Raw genomic sequence first — 15494 nt, 5'->3', positions numbered from 1 at the left:
AACCTTTATCTATGGGATCCTCTTTCTTTGGCGGTATTGTCAGATAAAATAACCACTTTAAATAGGTAAGTCTATACAAGGTTGCAACCTATGCTATAGATGTAGTATGCACCTAAAAAATCCAGTAGAAAAGAGTGTGCCAAAGTTGAAAAGCTTTCCAATTGATCATCTTCACACATGCATGTTTTAAAGAGAAAAAGAATTTTAAGCTCGAAAAATAGTTCATCTTGTAACAAGTTATTTGGACCGTCTATTTTCAATATTTTGAAGTGTTTATAGTTTACTCAATCTACACTATTTTTAGAATTTTAAATTTCATAATTATTGTTGAATATGGATTGTTACGCTATTATAGGGCTTTCGACACCGGAACTACATCTTCCAGCAAAATTTTGTGGTCACCTTACTTATTTTCAAGTATTTTAGGGATTATTTTTTGGTATTTATCTTACCTTAAACGATCCAAGAAAGGCGTATCTCTAAATTTTATAAAATTTGTAAAGATGCTTGAGAATCTAGTTTCATCTCTAGTTATAAATTTTTTAACTTAAAAAATAGTTCAAGTCAAGTAGATCTATATAAACACATGAAAATCGTGAACATGGATGGTCTAGAGAATATTCTATAAGATGCACAGTTTTTTGTATTCAAAATCTTTATTTTTCATGTCGAGATAATCAATTAGAGGATCAAAACATCATTTTTTGATGGATTTTTGAGATACACTTTATTTTACAGTTTAAAGTTGCAACTTTATATAAACTTTTTCTTATTGAAAATGGTTTTTGTTGTGTTTTTCCTATGTAGCGTGTTAGATACACTTATCCTATAATATAATACCTTTGTTGTTTAGGGGTAAACGTTCTTAATAAAACAAGTACTTATTAGAAATAATAGAGAATGATGTGGTCTATATAAGATGTGACATCACCTGCATAGAACAATAATAGCTTGATATTAGTACATTAAAAAATAATGTTTTAATTCTTTTGTATTTTTAAATTTTAATTATGACCTTGTTTGAAGGTAAACTATTTTTTTCAAAATTAATATTTAATAATGTTGCAACCTTAAGAAGCCACTATGCCATGCCCTTGGATGAAAATGAACAGTATTTTTGTCCATAGGCTTGGTGTCATCTAATTTTTTTGGACAGTGTGGATTAAAAGACTACAGCATAAGCATGTTCATGGCGTTATTTTTCATGCAAAAAAACATGCGTAACCATCATGGCTCCCATATATTTTTAGAAGTTTTTAAAACAAAATCACAATGAACATAACAAGTCCGTAACGAGGGAAAATACTATTTAATTTCGCCTATTGATGTTTCTAAAAAATTTTTGCAACATTATGTAAACTTTTTCCATTTAACAATGGATTGATGGATATCACATGAGCTTTTAAGGTTGTTACTAAAAATAAATAGTTAAGAGAGTGGGGAATTTCATTGGAAGGGTTTAGGGTTTGCTTTAGAAGTAGTTATAGAAGGGTTTAAGTACGGGTCCACTGCTTTTACTTCTGTTTGATTTAGAGAAAATTTTGGAGAGAAAATTGAGTTGACATGACTTAGTTTCCGTGCTAATTTTCTTTCTGGTTGGGGTTTAGGCGTTTTGGAGAAAATCAAACCTATGAAACCCTGCCAAAATCTCTCATTTCTCTCCCAAACCTCCCTCATCTCTTCTGCTTTTCTCTCCTTTTTAGAAAGAGAAAAGAGAGAGGGAATGAAAAATCGAGATAAAGATTTTTATGTATAAAGAAAATAGACAGAAGACTCGTTTAGGGAGGCATGCAATTGTGATTAATCAAGATACTGAGAGAGCCCGCTTTCTCTCTCTAGGATGCTCTTTTTGAAACAGTGCTTTCTGGAGGTACTTTTCCGCGCTTTTCTCTCTCTATAAATTTTGCTCTTCATTCTCTAAAGGCGTGACCTTTATTGACAACCCTGCAACAGTTAAAAAACGCGTCCAAAATTTTAAATAGGGCGTTGTACGGTACGGGAATCCATGTCTTATGATAAAGGCTGTACAGTGCATTGGATCGTGCCTTCTCAACTGGTTTCTCTGATAAATTGAAGCCCATGTTTTCCTTTACTCTAGAGTTTAGTTTTGGGATCTTTGATTGCTGAATTTTGTTGCTTGGGTGTCATCTAAACTAGATTGGGTTCCATTATCCGAGCTTTATTTATTAATTATCTGAATAAACCCTGATAAGCTAGTAATCAGAGCATGTTACGAAGTAGAATCAAGAGCTTGGTGGTGTTTAGAGAGAGAGAAGGTGTGAGAGAGTAATGGCGTTTTGAAAGACAATGGGGAATAGGGCAGAGAGGGAGAGAAAATGCAGAGACAGAGAGAGCTATGGCGTTCATAGAGCATGGTGTCAGGGTTTGAAGAGAGAGCTCTCTGCTCTCTGCACTGGACCAAAGATATGAGGAAAGGACAAGAAAATGACTTTTAAGAGATGCCAATTCCATAAGATACTAATTCCAGGAAAGGCATCTCCCCTGGATACTCATTTCCGGGAACCCAATGGGGCCTTGGTAAATATGTCCTCGGTTGTCAAATTACCTATAATTTTATTTCAAATAATGTACGATGAACACCCAAATGGGGCCTTGCGAAATATGTTCTCGAATGTCAAAACTACCTATAATTTGATCTCAAATATTTTTACGATGAACACATCCAAACAACTCATATCTCGCTATCAAGATTAAGTCTATTTAAAGAGGGAATTTTAGTGGCCCAATTTGCAGCTACTAAACCCCATCTTTGGGGTTTTTCATTTCTTGATTTGGACAATTTTCAACATGCATCTTCTACAAGCCTCCCTTTCTCTATAAGCGTTTTGAAATGAGTTATTGAGTTAGATTATTTTAATGTAAGAAGTAACTCAACCATAAAAGAAATAGCAACATGCATATTCTACAAGCATTTCTTTCTCTGAAGTGTTTTGAAATGAGTTATTGAGTTAGAGGTATTTTACATTAACAAGTAAGTCACGCATAGAAGAAAATTGCAACTCATCATCTACGAGCTCACCTCTCACTAATCTACTTCATCCTCTTCTTTTGGGTTTTAAAGGATTGGAGAGTCCATTTCCTTCCTCTTCCTGTTCTTTCTATTTGCAGGATGAAAAGGTTGAGACTTTTTTGTTTGTTTGTTTGAAGGTTAAGGAAAGGATTGAGCTTTATCTTCCCCTTCTTCTTCTTTTCATGTGTAGGTTAAAAGTTCTTAGCTTTAGGTCCTTTACCTTATCGATCTTTTGGTTGCCGCATGCATTCTACTGGAAATTCGATAAGTTTCATATATATATTTTGTTTGATTTGTAATTTTGTGTAAACGGTCTTCCTTTTAGTTGAGTTTGAGAATGGAATAAAGATCACTGGGTTTTCATGTAGGGAATCTAACATAGCATTTTTATGGTGTACATTGTTGTTTGGCTGGATTTATTTTATTTTTAAATTTTTATCATATATCCCTTTTTCTTTTTTGTTTGTTTTTATTTTAGTGTAGTTAAGTTCCCCATTTTGAGTGATGAGTACATGTGAGAAATGATCATTGGGTTCTTATAGTGAAATAAAATTGAAAATTTTGGTGGTATACATTGTTATTTGGTTGCTCTATTTATTAGCTTTTTTGTCGTAAGACATCTTTTTTTGGCCTGCAAGTTTCCTTTAATTTTGCAGTAATCTGACATTTAGTTGAATCCAATTACAGTGGGGCTTTATTGTTTTTCCCAATTACCAAGGGATTTCTTTTTCGCACTTATCAAAGGAGTTCTATCTTTTGATTACTCCTGAAAATATGAGAGTTCTCGGAACTATACATTTTTATATAAGATAATTTGGTGTCATACTGCTAAGTTTAAATGAGTTGTGATGAACTCTAATTCATGACAAGTTTTTGGTTATTTGCATTTTGCAGACCTAAGAGCACATAAAAAAGTGGCACTTGAGGAGCATTGAATGGCATATCTCCTTCATAACAGGTGTTCCAATTATCTGGTATGACAACTGAACTCCTGATTTTTTTTTATTGAAACAGGAGAAAACCAGGTTAAATCCCCAAAAAATTGCATAGTTTTCATCATATAACCCCCCGTCAATGGCGATCCCTGGTTTTGAAGATGGTTTCCCAGCTCAAAAGCTCTTCAACCAGGGCACAAGCTATACATACGATGATGTAATCCTCCACCCTTACTTCATTGACTTCCCTTCTGAATCAGTCGACCTAACTACCCACCTCTCGAAAAACATCATTCTTTCAACTCCTTGCGTCTCCTCTCCTATGGACACTGTAACTGAATCCTCCATGGCTGCTGAAATGGCTGCTCTAGGTGGTATTGGCATTGTCCACTGTAACAACAAGCCTTCTGATCAGGCATGCATTATTCAAAAGGCCAAATCTTTTCACATTGGTTTCACTCATGACCCGGTAGGTCTCTCCCCCTCTGACACTCTTCGAACCCTGATTCAGGACTCCTCATCTTCCCCCTATGCCCTAATCACAGAATCAGGACCCTAAATTCCAGGCTCTTGGGCATCATCACTGAGCGAGACTTCTTCTCGGTCAATGATCTCGATACCCAAGTGAGAGACATGATGACCAGGATCCCTGTCTCCACTAGTTCTAAGCTAAGCTTTGATGAGGCAGCTGCAATTTTGATATCACAAAGCTCAAGTATCTACCCATTGTTTCGAATGATGAATTACTAGTTGATTTGTTGACGAGGGAGGATGTGTAGAGAATGAGGATTTTCCCACCTTTGAGTGTGCCTTCTTCCATTGGAGAAGATCGAAAGGTACTTGTAGGGGCAGCAATTGGGACTAGGGAGTCGGATAAGGAGAGGTTGGAGCATGTTGTGAAGGCTGGGACTAACGTTGTGGTTTTGGATAGCTCGCAAGGGGACTCAATTTATCAAATGGAGATGATTGGGTATATTAAGAAAAATTATCAGGGGTTGGATGTGATTGCAGGGAATGTGGTGACAGCTTACCAGGCTCAAAATTTGATAAATGCTGGTGCTGATGTATTGAGAGTTGGGATGGGATCAGGGTCTATTTGCACCACTCAGGAGGTCTGCGCAGTTGGTAGAGGACAGGTATGTTCCGTTTCTCAGCCCTTATTCTGATTACTGGACGTATCATCATTGCAACTGTCATTCTCTTTGGGTATATCATTGACTATCCATTCTGCTAACATAGTTTTACCCTTTGATGATCTATTTTGCCATGATGGTTGGCTTTTCTTTTCAGTTCTAATGCGCTGATATTGGTATGGAATGCTTGAAGAGTTTGATGTCATTCCTCTTTGCCTTTTCTTTAAGGGTTACTTTATGTTGCAAATGTCGTAAATGTGGCCTCAATATTGTATTTCAACAAGATTTACTTGTTAATAATTGGTAGTAGAGATATTCTTCATTGCCAATGAAATTGTTTAAGTGATGTTGTTCTCAGAGGTTTTACATAGACATAGGCCAAAAAATTAAGTATTGAAGGAACTGGTTTTGGATCAAAGGCTTGACACATAACAAAGACATGCAGATGCAGGGCTTTACAAGACCACTATATGTAAACTTTAACTAGGTGAAGCGCCTTTTACTCCAACACAGTGATCATGTATAATAATGGCCAACTTGGCTTTTTAAGGCAACATACAGATCCCAAGCATTGGTCCACCTACCTTAACTTCAGAGGCCTATCCATTTGACTTGTGTTATGTTGAGGCAGAATCAAGTTTTAGCATTTCACTTGGCTATGGGACCACCTAGAAAAACCTAGCTACTTTTTGAGTTGTTTATTATGCCAGTTTTATTAAGACAGAACCTGACCAGCCTGTTTGGACTGGGAACTGGCCCCAATTGTTGGTTGGGTGATCCCTATTGAAGAGGAGCATTGAACCAGTCAAAACCAGTTTAAACGGTTTGAACCAGCCAGTTTAGACCTATCGAACCAGTTGAACTGGTGTGAACCTGCAGGTTCATACTGGTTTTAATCATATTTTAAATTTTTGTATATTGCTTATGCGTTTTTCCAGCCTTGTTTGAAGAATGGGCCTACTGGTCCAACTAGTTTGGACCTGACCAGTGCCTCACCAGTCCCCAGTCACCAGTCTAGCCCTGATAACACTGTTCTATGCAACATAAAAATTCTAATTTTGTAGCAGTAAATATACTCCCAAAAGATTTTGTACAAGTAAATAGTTAATGATCTTGTTTTGTTTTTTAATTGGTTTTTCAATTTCCTTTCTAGGGCTTCATACATACTTCTTTTGACATGGACAAAAGGGCAGAAAACTGGCTTCATGATTCGAGCCTTGGAGTTCCTCTTTTCAATACACAATGATTACAAGTGTATTGAAATTGATAGCCAATGTTTTATATAGCATTGCATGGTACATTGTCAAAATAATTCTCACCTATGTCATCCATGAAAAGATACTAGCTAAACTGGCTGACCGTTATTTTATGAGGAACATTACTTGGTCTTTGGCAAGAGATCAGCGTAATTTTCTCACTTCAATGCATGTGAGCTGCGTCTCAGGTAAAGGGTGACAATGATAACTATTACTCTATATCATCGTGCTTTTATTTGTTTGTTTGTATTGTGTTTTATGTCTATGTTTGAACATGTATCCATTATTCTTTTTATTGTGCTGTGTGTGTTTCCAGTAGTTAATTTTGGCTTCTTATATACTGAGTACTTCGGCCTTCTATTCCCTCTGATGTTGTATGTCTGCTGCATTTTTGTGAAGCAAGTTTCCCATTCTTGAAATTTTGTATCCATGCATCTATGCTTGTATGTTTACATATTCATACATTCAATGTGGTATGTGGGTGAGTATTTGTGTTTTTTTTGACAAAATGCATGGGTAGTTCTACATACATTTATACAGGACCTTTTGTTTCTGTTTAATATCAACTAGGATATAAGAATGTGTCTTTTTTCCTTGATAGAACCTTCTTTTCGAATATCTGTAGGCAACAGCAGTTTACAAGGTTGCATCCATTGCTAAGGACCATGGCATTCCTGTCATTGCTGATGGTGGGATAGCAAATTCAGGACATATAGTGAAAGCTTTGGCTCTAGGGGCATCAACTGTTATGATGGGGAGTTTCTTGGTAGGCACAGAAGAGGCTCCTGGTAGCTACTTCTACCTGGTTATACTCATTACCTGACAGATCATATAATCAACATGCTCATGTTACATTTTTGTTTTTTAACCTTTCCTTTTAAGTTCTAATGTGTGTTTATTTGTACTTGCAATTTAAATTCCTCTGTACCCAAATGAGGTAGTTTCTTACCTTCTTTGATACATCGTCAGTCACATTCTCATGAAGCCACCATTGTGTCGAATGGGAACTGATTAAGGACTTGGGAGACCTTTTTGGGAAATGCTAGTCGCTAAAACAACCTTGGGTTTCTTATGTTTTTCTCTTGCAAATTATGTACTTCAGTCCGCAAACATGTGACTGTCTTTGTAGCCTTTTGTTAGTTTTGAGTAGTTCTAAGCATCTTGAAAATTACGTTCTCAAGGATTAAGCTTTCAATTGCTTTGTGATATGTAAAGGGTTTTAAAATATTCATTATACTAAAAAAGGATCAAACATACTCCTGACAGATCCAACATAATTTATGTATATTGATGATCCCAGCATTCAGCTAGCTGTGATCCAATCAAATATCATGATTAAATATGACCATCCTTGGCGATCACCAAGAGTATGGACTATGGAGACTGCTTGCTATCCATCTGAATTCTAAGTACACTGGCTCCATTGAGTTACTAACATTAGCTAGCCCTAGCTTCAAGAAGCAATGTTATGTTTCATCATTCATCTAATTTTCAGAGCCAGTGCTATGCAGGTCATCTATGAGAATTTTCAGCTAATTCCCACATTCAGATGAAATTAGAATTGGATTTTTAATTCTAATTCTCCTGTGCCTTCCTTATTCTGAGGCTTTGGCTATATAACAGCCCTCATTGTCACCCATGTATTTGATACTTGTGTGGATCTACTTTAATTTACCTTTGATGACCGTTTTTGTGACATGGTTTTGTCAAGGTGTGACGACATTACTGGACCCGCATAGGTTTGGAATATACTCATGCTTGATCCTTTGAAGGAAACATTCTTGTTTACCTTGTTCGACCCTTACTTCTTGGAGCATAAGTCTGGTAATTTGATGCAAATTAGAACACATTTTATAGCATTTAAAAAATCTGACTTGAAGTTTACTAATTGGCTTGTCTAAGGCACCTTTGGAGTGCTAAAAAAGTAAGCTTATGAGAGAAAAATGTGCAACTCTCAGAAAGACAGCAATTTCTTTTTGCATCAAATGAGTTGCAATCTTTATCCAAATCTCACCCCAGTCCTTTAAAAAACCAGCAAGTATTCTTTGGATATCAAGTGTTACAAGATCATCATCATAAACGCCATCATCATCAAAACCTTTTTCCGACTAATTTGGGTAAGCTACATGAATCTTGGTCCGCCATTCTGCTTTATCAAGGGACATACTCTTAGTGAGGCTGTAAGTCCTCATATATTTTCTCATTACATCTAACCATGTCCTTTTGAGCCTATCCCTTGTCCTTTTTTAGCTTTCTATTTGAAGTAACTCCTGATATGTACTGTACTGGGTCTGCGCTGCACATAGCCAGCCCACTTAAGAAAACTTTCTCACATCTTATCGCCTATTGGAGCAACACCTAAGTTCTCCCAAATGTATTCAGTTTGAATTCTATACCTTCTTGTCTTATCACTGATACAAATTAGGGTTGATTCTTTACACTCATCCATCTCAACATCCTCATCTCAGCTACACTCATCATGTAGGTATGACCGCCCAACATTCTGTCCCCTTAAAGCAAAGCTGGTCTCACAACTATCCTTTAGAACTTGTCCTTTAGCTTTATTGGTATAGCGATCGCATAAAACTTAGGTTGCTCATCTCCATTTTGCCCACCCATCTCTAATTCTATGTGACATCTTCCTCATTCTCTCAATTTTCCTTGATGATCGACCAAAGATATCGAAAGTGCACTCTTTTTGGTATTTTTTGACCATCAATCTTAACTACTTCCTCGTCTTTACTCTTATTATTATTAAACTTGTATTCCATATACTCTGACACTCTGTCTTAGTCCGGTTAATTTTAAAACCTTTAGGTTCTAGAGCATCCCTCCAAAGTTCTAACTTTATGTTGACGCCGCTTCGGGCCTCATCGATGAAAACTATGTCGTCCTCAAACAACATAAACCATGGTACCTCATCTGGTAGGTGCCTAGTTATGTTGTCCATAAGTAAGACAGAGATGTAGGCTCAACGTTTACCCCTGATGTAGACCTATTCTCACTAAAAACTCACTCGTCACTTTACCAGTTGTTCGCATACCAGTTAGTGCTCCCTTGTACATATCTCTCACCAAGTCAATGTAGTGTCTAGAGACTTCTTTCTTTTCCAACACCCACCAAATTAAATATCCAGATACAAGATAAGGCTAGGAAAATCAACTGGGGAAGGGATCTATCTCATTCCCAACTGTGGGTTAGTCAATAAATTTTGTCATTTGTTGAAGTTTCAAACTTCGCCCTGTGGACCACTACAGTTTGGTGTAGAAAATGATATCTGCTGACTGTCCTCTTGTTGGAGTTATAAATCCATAGTTTTTTTAAGATCAGGATAATTAAATGTGCTTATGCTTGTTATGGAGTCCTAGAAGAATGAGATATTTGTGACACAATGGTTATATATATATATATATATATTTGGGACATTATGGTGTTTGTGTATTGACTCTTTTAACCTTTCATCCCTAGAATGGGCGCCGGCTCAAGAATTACAGGGGCATGGGCTCCCTTGATGCCATGTTAAAGGGGAGTGATGCTCGATACTTGGGTGATAAGTCAAAGCTAAAGATTGTTCTATTTTGAAACTAATTCCATACACCATGCAAGCTGTTAGGCAAGGGTTCCAAGACCTTGGTGTTTCAAGTATACAATCTGCTCATGACCATTGCAGATCAGGGGCTCTAAAGTTAGAGGTATGGTTTGGTATTGATTGTTTGAGATTATGCTATAATCCGATGTATGCTCGTACTCTACTAAGTCATGAAAATCCTATGGTCATCGCCATACAATCCATTGTGGGTGGTGGTGGAAAGAGAGCGCCTGTCAAAACAGGGCATGACCCCAGTTGTGGGTGGGTCTTGCTCTCTTTCCATCTCCATCCCACTGGTCACTGGACTGTGAGTAAATCATAGTCTGTCGGATTATATGTAATATACTTATGATGATTGTTTCCTTTGTCATATGTACTTATGTTGCAATTTTTTTTTTTAATCTTTAGAATTGTAATTAGCTTCTTTTGTGTAGTTTTTTTTTTCTGGGTAATTATTTGTGTAGTTCCTAAACGCGATGAGACTGTTATAGTACTTCTTTTAAAAAATGATATTTTTCAAGTTGTGCCTAGATATTATAGAATTATATATTCAAAGAGTGCAAGGATGTCCAACTCTACCTTGAGATTGTGTTTCAGAAATAATAATGGAATTTCTTACTTTCATTGAAATGTTTGTTTGTTGGACTGTCAAGCTGGTTGGTTGCCTGGGGAGTATCCTTGTATTATGGTGAAAATTTGATTCTCTTGGGCCTCTGTTTCCAGGTTTGAACAGGAGCTGCACAGGTCGAAGGTGGGATACATGACCTGGTAATGTACGAGAAGAAACCATTTTGATTGTTTTTGTGTCTTAATACACAAGGATATCCCACCTTGGAGTGGCCCTTTACTGGCCTTTACATATAGTTATCCCCCCCTGGCTTTGAGCAAGGCTTGAAAATTTATTGAGTGTGTAGCATATTGAGTGATTCATCCTGCAGCTCTGTTCGTTTATCTAGTAAGCTTTCATTACGCTCTCAAAGTATGTTATCTTTTCTTTTGCTTGTTGATTTCTTGTGTATTGGTGCTTAGAACATCCATTACTTATTTGATGCCAGCAGATTATGTTTGTTGGGAGCAGTACTCTACATGGACCATCTAAGCTTCTGATAAGAACTAGCCTTTTACTGGGGGAATCCAAAAGAATAGTATCTCAAAATGAACTTGAAAGCCTTCTTGTTCCTTCTGGTAGGAATCAGCCCTTCAAATGAAGAATACTGGAAATGAGCTATCATCATCCAAGAAATATACCTGAATGCCAGGGACCATGGTGTAGCAACTTGCATGCATTGCTGCATAAGCTATCATCATCCATGAAATATACCTAAAAACCAGCGACTATAGTATAGCAACTTGCATGCATTTCTGCATACAAGGAAAAAGGAGAAAAAAATGTTGCATGTTGTGTAATGCAGTCAGTAACTTAGGAAGAGGCTGATAGACCTATAGCTTTGCTACTCATTTCACTTTCCTTTCTTCTGGTGGCCTTTCCAGGATTGATTCGGCCTTTATTTAAAACCAAGTCTGCATTTTTTCTTCCATAATTTTTTTTTTAATTATGGTTTTTTCTCTCTATTGGATTTTTCAATTCTGCCATTAGTTTCCTGCCTCTCTTTTACTAGTTACATATTGAGAGAGATGCTCTTACAGTTATGGCAGAGATGCTCTTACAGTTATGGCTGGGTTTTCTTAGTATTATTTACTAAACCAAAGAAGCTGATAATAATGCTGGATAGATTTTTTCTTTCAAAAAAAAGTAATTTCTGGATCGTTTTTGGTCTCAAACGAGTAGTAGTTGGCAAAAGGCATTTGGCAGCAGCACGCACCAAACCACACACTCTATAAAGTATGTTGTTTCGTCTCCCTCAGTAGCGGATCTCCACCATCACTTCTATGGTTGGGCAAGGTTCTGATTTACACAACGTTTGCCACTTATTAAGTGAAAATTCTACTTGTCCTTTGAAGCGGGAGAAAATTATTCCTATTTTTAATTCAAAATTATTCATATTTTTAATTTTTATTCAATTTCAAGGGATATATTTTTTTATTTTAGGCTTAGGGTTTCTAGGATTTTTTAGGACTTTAGGGTTGTCTTTTTATTTTTACTATTCGGTGGTAACTATTCATGGGTTACTATTTTTAGGGGTAAAATTGTTAATACGAATTTTATGTTTAAATTAGACTTTTTTAGGTCATTTTAATTAGGGTGTGGTTTCTAGAAGGTTGCAACCTTAAACAATCCAATTAAGGCGCACTTCCAAATCTTATCATAACATGTAATTTTGGTGAAAACATTATTAGGATTATCTCGAAATCTATTTTCATATCTAATTATAAAATTTTAAACTCAAAAAATGGTTAAAATCAAGTAGATCTATAAACATATGAAACTCTTGAAAATGGACGGTTTAGATATTGTATTGCAAGATGCACTATTTCTGGAAATCAAATTTTATTTTATGTTTCATATTCATACATCTTGATGTCAAGATAATGAATTAGAGGTTTTTTCAACATTAAAACATCAGTTTTTTAATGGAGTTTTGAGGTGCATCTATAATTCTACATTTTAAGGTTGCAACCTTATATAAACTTTTTCTTTTTAATTATTGTATGGATATTTAATATTTTGTACATAAAATTTTATTATTTAATAGGTGTGTGGGGTCTAGAGGGGTCATTCTACATAATTTTCAGAATTGAAAAAGAAAGAAAAACTTAGGCTTTGAACGTTAGTTTGGGTGAGAAGTAAACTTTAGGGGTTGTCCAAATTTTGCATGTGTTTAACTGAAAAATTGTGTTCTTCTTGCTGTATTAAGTTTCCCAGTATCACCTCTCAACCACACCAAATTAAGTTTCCCAGACACCCTTGAACGCTAGTTTGGGTGAGAAGTAAACTCTAGGGGTTCTCCAAATTTTGCATGTGTTTATCTGAAAATTTGTGTTATTTTTGCTGTATTAAGTTTCCCAGCATCACCTCTCAACCACACCAAATTAAGTTTCCCAGACACCCCTGAATTTGGAGAAGTGATATTAAATGCACAAGGAAGTTGGAGACTCTGGATTTAATCAAGGTTATCCTCTCCATGAGGGGAAGGTCTTTCCCTTCCTCACAGCTCTAGCTTTCTTTTGAATCCCTCTACCACTTCCCCCTTGAGACCTATAAGATGCTTACCCATCGGCAGAGGCGAGTTCCTCGAGAACTCGCATTCAAGAGCATTACACCTAATAAACCTATAAGATGCTTACCCATCGGCAGAGGCGAGCTCCTCGAGAACTCGCATTCAAGAGCATTAGGCCTAATAACTTAGTTTTGGCAATGTTAGCACATAGTCTTGACTCTTGAGGCTAGCTTGAAGCATTTGTAGAATAGCCAGAGGTTCTCATCTCTTCTGCTGAGACATTAAAAACAAATGTGTATATGCGATACATTGGGCCCATCATAGGGAGGCCTGAGCCATGGAGATGACCCTCAGCATGCAGTTCCTAAAACATCTTCCTAAATGGTTTTGCAGAGAGAAATGCCTGATACCTCTAATGGCTGTTTCTAAATGCTTTTGCAACTATAGAAGAGAGAAATTGGGAGATTGGATCACCATGCCTGACACCTCTATTAGCCTTGAAGAACCCGTTTGATTCACATATAAATTGTCTGAAATTAACCTTGGGCCTAGGCCCGCCATTTACTGCCAAAACCCACTAGGCGCATCACAAAAGAGGTAATCCCCATCAAGTTTTTTGTCAACAATTTGCATATCAAGCTTATGAATCACCCTTATCCTCCGATCATGTTGCTTTGAATGGAAGTACTCATGGGCTGCAAGTGCTCGGTCTAGAATCTGTCTACCTTCAACGAAGGCAGATTGGAGCAATGCCACTACCTCGTGATGTTATTGCATGTACTGCCATGAAAGCTGATAGGGCGCAAATTCCAAACTGTGGTGTACGCAATCTGATTTTTTAAATAAAAAATTGGTTGTTTTTTATTTTATTAAAAAAGCAAAAAAAAAATCCCCGGCATGAGATGGTTTGATACTAAAAACCTCTTCTGCATCCTTTTACCAGTATGCTATTCCAATAATAATGATAGAAATATGTAACTTATCATACATGTACCTTATTGCCTTTGTGTTAATCTATTTTTTTTTAACTTGACATGAACTCGGCCGAGTTAACTTGGCCAAATAACTCGCCTCGACCAATGTCCAAGTACCTTAGTCGAGTCGATATTTTGAACATTGGAATGATATTTTGGTCCTAAATTTTAAAAAGATCTTTTAGTGGATTTTGAGGGGGGCCAAAGGGTGCTTGCATGTGTGTGTTGGGTGAGACGCTAACATTATTTTTATAGAAGAGAAAAAATGGCTTTTAAGCAAAAGAGACCATTTGGTTCTAATGACAAGGCCTTTTCCTTAAAACATGTGTACATGCGCTAGGAAAAAACTAGCGAATGTTCTCTTATTGCATCCCTATGCTCTTCAACAACTTTTTTTTTTTTTGTTAATATAATTTAAATGTGCAAAGCAACTTACAATATTATTAAGGTGGCCAAATTATCCCATTTACGAGTAAGTGTTTGATATTTAAGTCTCATTATAAACGTACTTTGTCTCACTTAAGTGGCAAATGATAATAATACCCCTTATTGTTCAGAGTTAAAACCCGTTTTCATCATGATTTCTTAGTTGGTTTATTCAATCCTAATAACTACAGGTATTATCACCATTATGATCAACCTACGTGAGTCCAAGTTACCAAACTGCTATAATTGTTTCGAGTTTCCAACCCTAAATAAGTGCAATTTAGGAAAGCTTGTTTTTTTTTTTTTTTCTTTTGAGGAGATACCGGAGTGAGATAGGACTTTGTAGTGGTAAGTGGATCATTTTATCACTTTAATAATTTTGTAATATAACATGAGGATTTAAGTGATATTTTTTTTTAAAAAAAAAAGACAATATAGAACCAGCCACCACATTGGTAAGGAGTATAATTCACTTAAAATAGGTTAGACCTTGGATCATATTAAAAAAACTCAGAAGAATAAAATACATTAGAATTTTTTTCTCAATTTTGTTTAGCCGGTCGAAATGGATAGTTCAACTTGCCATAACTAGTAAAAAACTCATTTGACTTATTTTTTACCAAATCAAATTTCTACTTGAGGCCTAACTGATCAAGGCAACGACGGCGATTAAACAGGGCAGTGAGGACATGCTATTGATTTTATACCATTAAGATATTTATGTTCTAAAATTGTCTATATTTTCTTGGTTTGTTTGTCTTATTCCTTATAGTGATAAGTAAGAGTATATCACATTTGGGCTTAGTTTGGTCCAAATGTATCTTGCATCAATGGGAATGAGGACAATAATTACCTTAAATTAGTGCAGTCATTTTTAAGAATGATATTAGTATATTATGTGTTCATTTATCTTGCTATAAGAAGGTCGCAAGTATTTTTAGTTATTAGATGTCAAATTGGATGGTTTAGGATGTGTCATGGGTTCAATTTTTTTTTTTTTTTGAAACTTTAAGTGTAGTAAATGACACTCT

At 36.1% G+C, this 15494-nt stretch overlaps 1 pseudogene across 1 annotated transcript; it reads left to right on the top strand.

Moving 5' to 3' along the window:
* The first annotated feature begins 1454 nt into the window (after positions 1-1454).
* Positions 1455-11100, top strand: LOC18441565 (inosine-5'-monophosphate dehydrogenase 2-like; annotated as a pseudogene). Its single transcript, XR_016040323.1, has 6 exons — positions 1455-1870; positions 3926-5102; positions 6981-7160; positions 9824-10047; positions 10668-10899; positions 11003-11100. The product of XR_016040323.1 is annotated as an inosine-5'-monophosphate dehydrogenase 2-like (transcript).
* Positions 11101-15494: the final 4394 nt, after the last annotated feature.

Source organism: Amborella trichopoda, chromosome 9 (assembly GCF_054954075.1).
Source record: "Amborella trichopoda isolate Santa Cruz 75 chromosome 9, AtrichopodaSantaCruz75HAP2 v2.0, whole genome shotgun sequence".
In the NCBI taxonomy this organism is placed as follows: Eukaryota; Viridiplantae; Streptophyta; class Magnoliopsida; order Amborellales; family Amborellaceae; genus Amborella; species Amborella trichopoda.
The sequence above is the reverse complement of the archived record's forward strand: the minus strand, read 5'-3'. Positions and strand labels throughout refer to the sequence as shown.